Source organism: Panthera uncia, chromosome B1 (genome assembly GCF_023721935.1).
Source record: "Panthera uncia isolate 11264 chromosome B1, Puncia_PCG_1.0, whole genome shotgun sequence".
Taxonomy (NCBI): Eukaryota; Metazoa; Chordata; class Mammalia; order Carnivora; family Felidae; genus Panthera; species Panthera uncia.
The window spans coordinates 36,650,192-36,661,620 of NC_064811.1; the positions used below are offsets into that span (position 1 = coordinate 36,650,192).

The 11,429-nt window shown below is 38.0% G+C and overlaps 1 protein-coding gene across 1 annotated transcript in view; it reads right to left on the bottom strand.

The window, feature by feature from the left end:
* The window catches only part of YIPF7 (Yip1 domain family member 7), a 46,323-nt gene extending 34,939 nt beyond the window's left edge, over positions 1-11,384 (bottom strand). Inside the window, exon 1 of the mRNA XM_049630447.1 lies at positions 11,065-11,384. The gene's annotated coding sequence lies outside the window, so the exon portion shown is untranslated. The remainder of the gene's footprint in view (positions 1-11,064) is intronic.
* Between the last annotated feature and the right edge of the window lie 45 nt (positions 11,385-11,429).

The window sequence follows — 11,429 nt, forward strand, 5'->3', positions numbered from 1 at the left end:
TGCAACTGAACACTTTGTGGTTTGAGGCCCATTAAGGATAACTGCAAATTCTTTGACACTCCTCTTATTAAGAAGTGGGATCTATTTCTCTTCACCTTGGATATGGGCTGGCCTTAGTGACTTGCTTAACCAATAAAATGTGGTAGAAGTGGTGTTCTCAGATTCTCAGAGTTGGGTAATAAAGAAGAAGCTATTCAGCTTCTGCTCGGGTCTCTTGCAACACTCGTTCTTGGACCACTTGCCATATAATAAGACCAGCTATCCTGAGGCTGTCATGCTGGAGAGGCTGTGTGAGGACACCACATGGAGAGGTCCTGTAACCAAAAGAAAAAGAGATGTTGGGCATTTTAAGTCTCCAGCTTTTCCAGTCATCCCAGTTGAGGCCACAGTTATCAGGAAACAGAAAGAACTCATCCCTGCCAAGTCCTGCCCAAACTGCAGATAGATGAGCAAAAGGAATGGTTCTTATTTTAAGCCACTACATTTTGGAGTGGTTTGTAATACAGCAATAAATAAGTAGAACATGATTTGGTGTGTGGAATTGGTATAGGGGCAGAAAATTCTTCCCTTCTTCCTTCCAGATGCTTTGGTTGGCCTAATAATTAAATTGACATAAGCCAAAAAAAATAAATAAATAAATTTGTGAAGAATTGATGAGACAAAGAAGTCTGGGCTTAGGATAGTAAATTAGTGAGGAAGATGGCACCTGGGTGGCTCAGTTGGTTGAGCAGTTGACTCTTGATTTTGGCTCAGGTCAAGATCCCAGAGTCATGGGATCAAGACCCGTGTCAGGCTCCATGCTGAGTGTGGAGCTGCTTAAGATTCTCTTCCTCTTTCTGCCCCTCCCCCACTCATTGTCTCTAAATAAATAAATAGATAGATAGATAAATAAACATTTAAAAAAGAAATATACTCTCAAATTCATTTGGCAGAATTGATTTTCAGGACTGACCATTTTACATATATTCCTCAAATCATGTAATAGCCTTTAGAACTTACATGAGTTCATTTTAGTTAAATACATATATTACAGTGTTATATATGTTTTACATATATGTTCCTATATACATGAATTTAGAAACAGTAATAGCTCACAGTAATTAGCATCACATAGTGATAAATTAATTGCTTAGCAAATACTAATGACAAACATTTCTATTAAGAAATAGACGTATCACACTCCTTGGCATTTCCACAAAGGAATTGAAAAATGTATGTCTATAACAAAGCTACACGTTGATGTTTATAGCAACTTCATAACTGTCAAAACTTGGAAGCAACCAACAGGTTCTTCAGTAGGCAAATGGATAAATAAACTGTGATACATCCATACAATGAAATATGCAGCACAAAGAGAAAGGAGTTATCAAGTCATGAAAAGATATGTAGGAAACTTAAATATATATTACAAGGTGAAAGAAGCTAATCTGGAAAGGTTATATACTCTATAATTCCAACCATATGATATTTAGAAAAAACAAAATTATGAACACATTAAAGACCAGTGATCTCCAAGGGTTGCAGGACAGTGTTTTTATATGGAAATCTCCTGCCAAGCAACTGTTAAAGCTGTGGATTTTAGGCTGTGGATATCATACTATAGTTCTCACAGAATAATAGTGATATTGAGAGATCTTATTGGAAAGGTTGCTTTACAGTTGTTGTAGGAAGCATCTTATATGGTTCTGATTGATACCAGCATCCTGGTGTTCATGTTTTGTATACCTTTCCTTGAGTGTAATCTGGACAAGTAGCTTGGTTCTAATCAGTAAAACATGACAATGGTCATGGGGGGTAATGGCCACAATTAAGTTACAAATCATTGTGACTTCTGTCTTGTTGGGAGACTCTATCTATTGTCTGCATGGCTTGCACACTTTGATGATATGAGCTGCATTGTGGGAGAGGCCCAGGAGGCATGTAACTGGGAGGGCTCCAGTAAATAGACAGGTAAGAAGTGAGGATCTCAGTCAACCCAATTTGAATGCTGCCAACAGTCACTGAGTGAGCCTGGTGACAGACCCTTCTCTGGCTGCAACTTCAGATGAGATGCTAGTTCAGATGAGATTCCTAGTTCAAACACCTTCATTGCAGCCTTGTCATAGGCTGTGAAAACAGGGGACCCAAATAAGCCATGTGAGGTTTCTTGACCCAGAAACTATGAGATAATGAATGTGTGTTGCTCTGTAACAATAGATAATAAAAGATCCTTTTCAGTAAAACTGCTTTTATGTAAGTCCTTAAAAAAAACAAAAAACAACTAATTAAATGAACAAAACTCATCTTCATATAAATCATGCCAATTTTATGAAACTCTCCTTTTCTAAGAAAGTCATATAATTCATCTGGCAAGGCAAAACAGTATCTACTATAATGTGTCTTCTAGATGTCAGACACTCATGCTATTTCTCCCTAAATCATCTGTTATGATGAAGAAGGGAAATGGGAGATATGAGATTCATCCAACAAAACCTACATGATACCAGAGGACCTACAGCTCACCTTTTTCTAGAGGGAAGGACAGTATCAAATTCCTTCACTAAGACCACCACAGAGTTTTGTGTCAGAGATTTCCCTAGTCATCATCTCCTTCAGACACAGAGGTGTACATACAATAATGTAAGATGGCTTCTTCCCCCATTTGACCTCAGGCAATTTACTTAGCTTCCCTGGATCTCCATTTTTTTATCAATAAAATGAAGTTTTTGGATTATATGATGATGTATAAAAAAACCTCCCATAACTACTAAAATATTGCAAATAAGTGCATCTAAAAAGATGCTACATTCTTGATGTGGCCACTCCAGAAGCTTCTGATAAGAGACTATAATCTTTAATGCAAAGTTGTTGGATGTACAGCCTGAATGTGCCAACAATTTATGCTCACACATTTTATTGCAAACTTAAATCCTCTGCAATCCACAGAGATTCTTTCGAGTAGAGCCTCTAGGCTTTTTTTTTTTTTTTTTGGACACTTGTTTTTTCGTATTCCTAGTTCAACTTTAAAAGTATTTATTCCTCACACAAAAAACAATAAAATACCTAGGAATAAATCTAACCAAAGACGTGAAAAATCTATCCACTGAAAACTATAGAAAGCTTATGAAAGAAATTGAAGAAGACACAAAAAAAATGGAAAGAGATTCCATGCTCCTGGATAGGAAGAACAAATATTGTTAAAATGTCAATACTACCCAAAGCAATCTACATATTCAATGCAATCCCTATCAAAATAACACCAGCATTCTTCACAGAGCCAGAACAAATAATCCTAAAATTTGTATGGAACCAGAAAAGACCCCAAATAGCCAAAGCAATCTTGAAAAAGAAAACCAAAGCAGGACACAACAACCCCAGACTTCAAGGTATACTACAAAGCTGTAATCATCAAGACAGTATGGTACCAGCACAAGAACAGACACTCAGATCAATGGAACAGAATAGAGAACCAAGAAATGGACCCACAAACATATGGCTAACTAATCTTTGACCAAGCAGGAAAGAATATCCAATGGAATAAAGACAGCCTCTTCAGCAAGTGGTGCTGGGAAAACTGGACAGGAACATGCAGAAGAATGAACCTGGACCACTTTCTTACACCATACACAAAAAAAAACTCAAAATGGATGAAAGACCTCAATGTAAGACAGGAAGCCATCAACATCCTCGAGGAGAAAGCAGGCAAAAACCTCTTCGATCTTGGCCGCAGCAACTTCTTATTCAACACGTCTCCAGAGGCAAGGGAAACAAAAGCAAAAATGAACTACTGGGACCTCATCAAAATAAAAAGCTTCTGCACAGTGAAGGAAACAATCAGAAAAACTAAAAGGCAACCGAAAGAATGGGAGAAGATATTTGCAAATGACATATCAGATAAAGGGTTAGTATCCTAAATCTATAAATAACTTATCAAACTCAACACCCAAAAAACAAAGAATCCAGTGAAGAAATGGGCAAAAGACATGGATAGACATTTCTCCAAAGAAGACATCCAGATGGCCAACCGACACATAAAAAAATGCTCAACATCACTCATCATCAGTGAGTTACCACCTTATACCTGTCAGAGTGGCTCACATTAACAACTCAGGCAACAACAGATGTTGGTGAGGATGTGAAAAAGAGGATCTCTTTTGCATTGTTAGTGGGAATGCAAGCTGGTGCAGCCACTCTGGAAAAGAGTATGGAGGTTCCTCAAAAAACTAAAAATAGAACTACCCTATGACCCAGCAATTGCATTGCTAGGCATTTATCGAAAGGATACATGTGTACTATTTCGAAGGGACACATGCACCCCCATGTTTACAGCAGAACTATCAACAATAGCCAAAGTATGGAAAGAGCTCAAATGTCCATTGCTGGATGAATGCATAAAGAAAATGTGGTATATATATATATATACAATGGAGTATTACTTGGCAATTAAAAAGAATGAAATCTTGCCATTTGCAACTATGTGGATGGAACTGGAGGGTATTATGCTAAGTGAAATTAGTCAGAGAAAGACAAAAATCATATGACTTCACTCATATGAGGCCGTTAAGAGACAAAACAGATGAACATAAGGGAAGGGAAACAAAAATAATATAAAAACAGGGAGGGGGAAAAAACAGAAGAGACATAAATATGGAGAACAAACTGAGGGTTACGGGAGGGGTTGTTCGAGGGGGGGATGGGCTAAATGGGTAAGGGGCACTAAGGAATCTACTCCTGAAATCATTGTTGCACTATATGCTAACTAATTTGGATGTAAATTCAAATATAAATAAATAAATAAAACTAGTAAAAAAAAAATAATTATTCCTCATAGTCGTTACTCTAGAAGTGACAATTCCTTTCCTTCAGAGCAAGAAAGAAATAAAAAAATGTTCCACAACAGGGGCACCTCGGTGGCTCAGCTCAGTCACTCAAGCATCTGACTCTTTATTACGGCTCAGGTCATGATCTCACAGTTCATGGGATTGAGCATTGAGTTGGGTCATGGGCTGATAGTGTGGAGCCTGCTTGAGATTCTCTCTCTCCTCTCTCTCTGCCCCTCCCTCTCCCTCCCTCTCTCTCTCAAATAAACAAATAAAGATTAAAAAAAAATTCCACAACTGCCAAAGAGAAATAAGCACAAAACTGAATGATATTCCCTATGGTAACTCACTTTTAAATAAATTAATATTTATGAGGTGTTTAATGAATCTAAAACTAATGATAAAAGTCAGAGAAATTAGAAGAGGAAAAATAATCAGCACTGTACAAATAATAATTTACAAAAGAAAATCAGAGAAGCAAAAAATAAAGTAGGTAAGAAGCAGATGCTAAAGTGATTTTCTAAAAGACAAATGAAGTCACAAAAAATTAATTCCCTTAAGGAATAAAGATCTATTTTTCCTTGGCATTCTTGCTCTTAGACGTGCACTCTCCAGGATTGTTTAGTAATCCTTTAATGCCTATAGAGACATTTATTAACACCAATATCCACCATTGTTTCATTTACTGTCAGCACCTAGTTTTTCTTTGGGAGAACACCCTGCTGAGGTTTGAGGGCCACGTGGTTCTGACCAGAATGACAGCACATTCTCTGGGAGAAACACTGCAATAACCTTCACTTAGCTATTGCTGTACAGTTTGAGTTCTGATACTCTCTTAAACACTTCTAATCTTGGGGCACAGAGCACATGAGTCTTAATCTCAAGGTCGTGAGTTCAAGCCACATGTTGAGCATGGTGCTTGTGAAACATGGGCCTACGCCGGCCGACTCCACCTTGTTCTGTGTCCCTCACCTTGACCACGCCTCCTCCCCTTGAGTAACCTCCTGCTCACCCATTCAAACTTCCTGATCAAAACACGCCTGGCGACCTGCGTAACAGGACTCAGACCCTTCCCCAGCTAATTGGCTGAGGCCACAGCCATTACCTCACCAACAGCCCCTAGGCCCCAATAAAACCTTTGTGCTTTTGAAACTCGCTCTCTCTCCCCGGCATCTCACCGCTGCATTGGTGCAGGTAGGGGATTGAGCTCAAGCTAGCTCGAATAAAGGCTCTGTGCTTTTGCATCGGACTCGGCTCCCTGGTGGTCTTTGGAGATCACGAATTCTGGGCATAACACTTGCACTTCCAACCTTATGCCTCCCCATATTTTAGGAGGATAAAAATTACACATTAACATCCATAATAAATTACTTATTTAGGAATTTAACTTTTTATAACAAAATCGATTAAAATGTTTAATTCAGTATTTTCTTTAAGTAAAATACAAATGTTCACTGATATAGCTTTTGGAAAAAGACACCTTTCATAGTTTTACTAGTGAAGATCTGTGCTCCCAGATATATGATACTCCAAAGAGTACAGCCATTGTTGAGCATTCCCTTGTAGTTACGAAAGCTACATGCCTGAAGGACACAGCAGCCAGGCTATTCATGTGTGACATAATTTGGTGCATGAGTACTATATCATTCCAGCAGGTCAAGACATTAGGCTAGGTCATCAAACAGGTTTTTGTATACCCAAACAATAAATATAGGAATCCAAAGACAAGTCATTTCAGTTATTTCTAAATCCCTGAATCAATAAGTTTCATGGAGGAATTTGTGAACCAGAAGCTTTGCTTTTAAGGTGTTTTTTTTTCTCTTATAAGTTTATTTATTTTGGGAGAGAGAGTGCAAGGGGGGGAGGGCAGAGAGAGAGCAAGAAAGAATCCCAAGTGAGCTCTGCACTGTCAACATGGAGTGGTATGTGGGGCTCAAACCCATGAGCTGTGAGACCATGACTTGAGCTGAAATCAAGAGTTGGATGCTTAACTGACTGAGCCACCCAGGCGCCCCATTCCCACCTTTTTTTTTTTAAATCATAAAGACTAATACACCATGAAGTAGTTGAATTGTAAAGGCAGTCACAAGAGTCTCACTGGGGCAAAACAAAACAAAATGGTGCCTCTTCCCTTGTATTCTTAATCTTCTAAACCAATAGATGATATCTGTGATGAATGAAGACCACAGGCCAGTTGATACACTTCAAGTGTGAAATAGGAAAATCTTTTTTTTTTTTTTTTTTTTTTTTACTTTGGTGTTCTAAAAGTTGCCTTTTTCATATTCAATTCTCTTTTCAAGGCAGGCCAATTTTACCTTTTAGTCAAATTTATTTCTTCTCCATCCCTACCCTACCACTGCCCTAATAAGCCATCATCATTTATCTCTCAAACCTAACTTCTAACCTGCCTTCAAGCAGCTGTCAGATTGACCTACATGAAACACTATCTAGCCATGTTACTCCCCTTGCCTAAAACCTTTCCAAACCAGCAGCGGCTGTAACCACCTACAACATGAAGGCCACACTCCTCCTTCCATGGTCTGGCTTCTGATTTCTTTTCAAGCTTCATCTCTTTCTGAATTCTAAACTCCTGCAACCTAGAAGTGCTAGAAGTTTCCTACACGTATCATGCCTTTCCTCACATAGGATCTGGAATGCCATGCTCCACTTTGAATTATCAGCCTAGCTAAGATCGGAACACCAACTTAGGTGGCATAATTTTGTGGCCGATGGGATGATTTTGAAATCTATCAGAGTAGTGTTTGAATGTCCCTTTGTTACACACTATGTATGTGGATTCAAACAAACTATTTAACCTGCTAAAGCCTCAGTTTCCCCATCTCTAATATAGGGGATATAATACTGATTATAGAGTTGTATTGAAGATTAATTGAGAGAGTATTTATAAAATTCTTAGAGGAATATGTGGCACATACTAAGTCCTTATAAGTGTCTATAAATTCACTTTCACATGAAGACTCTTCTGAGACCTCCGCTCCCTGACTATGAAAGGTGCCTCCCTTCCATTCTCCTGCAACAACCTATCCACATTTCTATCATAGCAATTACAATATTGTAATACAATTATCTTTCATATAATGACTTTCTTCCCTTGATGGTGAATCCTTTCAGTACCATAACCGCATCTATTTCATTTTTGCAACCCCGAATTAATACTGTGCTTTTGGATACTTACCGGAATTTCTAAAAAAAATGTAAATGCGCACCTCACATACTATTCCATGACTGTGAACTGTTTCTCTCATTTAACAAAAGAGTATCCTAGTGTGTCAAGTTATTTTCTCAACTAGTTTATTTACTACCCTCTGACTTCAAAAACTCCCACAGTGGTTGTCATCATCTTTTTATGTATGGTTTGCAAAATTCTAGCCCTGAACTTTTTTCCCAAGCACCTGTTAGATACTGAATATCTAAGTGTCACATTCTAGTAAACATCAATTCATTTTCCAGTATACCAAAGCTAGAAAATGTGAAGTCATCCTGGACTCCTACCTCTTTCTACATCAAATTAACCCTGTTAATTCTGTCTCCAAAATACCCACCAATTACTCTTTCATCCCTGTTCTCTGCCAGTGACTCATTCAGGCCTTTAGCGTGTCTCACCTAGATTATAAAAATCGGAGGCTCCCCTCTCTCTGTCTCCATTTCTCTCTCATCACTTCATTTGCTTTCCTCTTCAGTCTACTTACACCCCATTGTTACAATAGGTTTCTGAAAACAAAAACCTGATGTGTTATTTCCTTGCATACAGTACAATAGCTTCTGGGCAGGAAAATGGTGAAATGGTAACTAGCAAGACCTTTTTCAAAGTTCTTCACCAACTTGACTGAAATTGTTTTTTCCACACATAACTCCTGCCACTTTTCTCCCTTTTTCCTCAAATAACTTCGATTTTGTAATATGAAAGTATTTATAAAGCCCTAATTCGAAAATACATGAAACTCTAAAAATTATCACAGATTTTAAAAACTGACTTAAAAAATGAATTCTAAGCTGTAGTTTTCACTGGAGACACACGGTGGCACCATTTTAGCTGCCTAACAGTATTGGAGGTCCTTTGTTAAGGTCCCCTAAATACACTTTTAAAGTTGTGCATGTGCTTGTGAGGACTGCTGTGATGTCATCCTAAACATTATTAACAGTATGCTAGGGTTAAAATGCTTCACAGTAACTTTGAAGCAAATTTAGAGGTGCTAGAATTATTTACGTATTAGGATTTTATTTATTATTCCCTTTATTATGGGCTAAATTGCCCCTCCCCCACCTCCAAATTCATATGTTGATGTTCTAACCCCAGTACACCTCAGAATGTGACTCTATTTGAGGATAAGATCTTTAAAGATGTAATTTAGAATGAGGTTTTTAGGGTTGGTCCAAATCTAAAATGACTGGTGTGCTTGTAAGAGGAGATAAGGACACAAAGAGGTACAGAGGGAAGGCCATGCAGAAACAGGGAGAAGACAATCACCTATTATCCAAGGAGAGAGGAGGCCTCAGGAGAAACCAGCCCTGCTGACACCTTGATCTCTGACTTCTAGACTCCAGAACTATGAGAAAATGCATTTCTATTGTTTAAGCCAACCAGTCCGAGGTACTTTGTTATTGCAGCCCTAGCACACTGAGAAGCCCTTTAAACATGTTTTAAAATACATGTATACAATATACATAAATACAATAGTTGTGGATTGATGTAACCAATCCAATGTAACCAACTGATGTAATACTAAGGATGTAATCTCCCTATTATATAGTTATTCATGGGGGAGAGGATTCTTGATTTATGTCAGATTTTAATTATGTGAGTTCTTCAGAAGTCCTTGCCTCAAAATGCCACTGTCCCAAGTCTTGCCCATTTCCCTCTACCGACCATGAATTCGATAGTTCATATGTTTTTACTTATTTTCCCTTGCTCAACAGACTTTAATGGAATGGTTAAGGGTGCAGATTCTGGAGTTAGACTGTTTGGGGTCACAGCCCACTTCATCACTAACTGTGTAACTGTGGGAAGTTTCTTAAAAAGCCACATTTTTCTCAGATGTCTGTAAAAAATAGTCACAAGAATACCAGCATTCCAGGGCCCTGTAAGGCTTAAACAAGTTGATAAAAACAAAGTTGTGTAGAGTAGTACTGGGAACATAGTGGGTACAATTATGCTGTCCACAATCCCTCTGCTTGGTTAAACTATAGTAAAACTTTTTATCCTTCCAGGCTCAGAGGATAATATACCTCCACTTTGAAACTTTATTGACTCAACCTTCCCTTTCTCCCAGATTGAAAACTAAATAAACTTGTGCTGTCAAAGATATTGCAGAGGGATGAGCTCTGGTTTCAAATACAGATTTTTCCATTTTACCTATTATGTGATTTCAGACAGTTTGCTTAATTTCTTCGAGTTCCCATATCAAGTCCAGTACCTGACACAACAAATGCTCAGTGAGTATTTTTCTAATGAATACACATCCGTGGGTTTGGGAATGTAGCATCAACCCCGTAAGATATTGCAGTGTTCCCAGAATGTGGGACTAATGGAGGTACCAAGATGACTTTAGGTGAGACAGACATGGCATCCAGAACACTGAATCATACAGAGAAAATTCTTCCAATTTTATTTCAATACCGCTAATTGAGTCAAGGAGAAAAATCTTTGTTTAGTGCTATGTTTCTAAATTCTTCTGTAATGCCTGCTAATCCATGTTTTCAATCAAGAGAGATTCAGAGCCTTTCACAGGTAAGATGTTAGCATTGAATCACATTTTTTAAAAATTAATTACACTTATTTTTACTGTTTTAATTTATGACAGGTCATTCTTTTTCTATTTATAGTAAGGATACAAATTTTTCTTTTAAAATAAATTAAGTATCAAAGGTAATTTGATTTAAAGAAAAATATTAAGTATATAAAAGGAGTATAAAGATATGGTGAAATCGATGAGAATAATATTCAAATTACTGCTGTTTGGGCAACACTGATTTCTGTAAAGTACCACGAATTATCATGTTCATTGTACTTCAAGGTACCTGTAAAGTTTATTCTCTAACAAAGGTGACAGTAGTAATTAGTGTTGTAACAAGTACTGTTTTGGTTAATAGGAGTCCAAGAACAAACTAGAACCAATACAATGGTGAACTCAACACAGATGCTCTTACCATTCCTCTGTATCGAACACTAGATAGTCCAAAAAAGCTCAAAGGTGATAGTGGGGGACAGACACTGGTCTCATTATCTCTTATCATTACCACCCACCTTACTTAGCCAGAGGTCTGCAAGGTCAGTATTTGTTGACATCGTAACTTGAAGATGATGGAGACTTCTGGGAGTTCAGTGTGTAACTTTTTTTCACTTTCTCTCCTGTCCCAAACTTTCCCAGGATACATTATTGCAATCAATTTTACCACCCGTGTCCTTACAGGTGAACTAAAATATTAGCAATATCACTAACAACACGGGGACTCTATTTCGACTTTTAGACTTTCAAAAACAGTTGCAATATTATTTGCCATTTGATACGAAGCTAAATGTCAACGCTGTCTCGAGCTCCAGACTGACACTGCGGGAGAGCGCTTCCCCTCACGTGACTCCCTTACAGCCCCGCGCGGAGGCACGCCGGC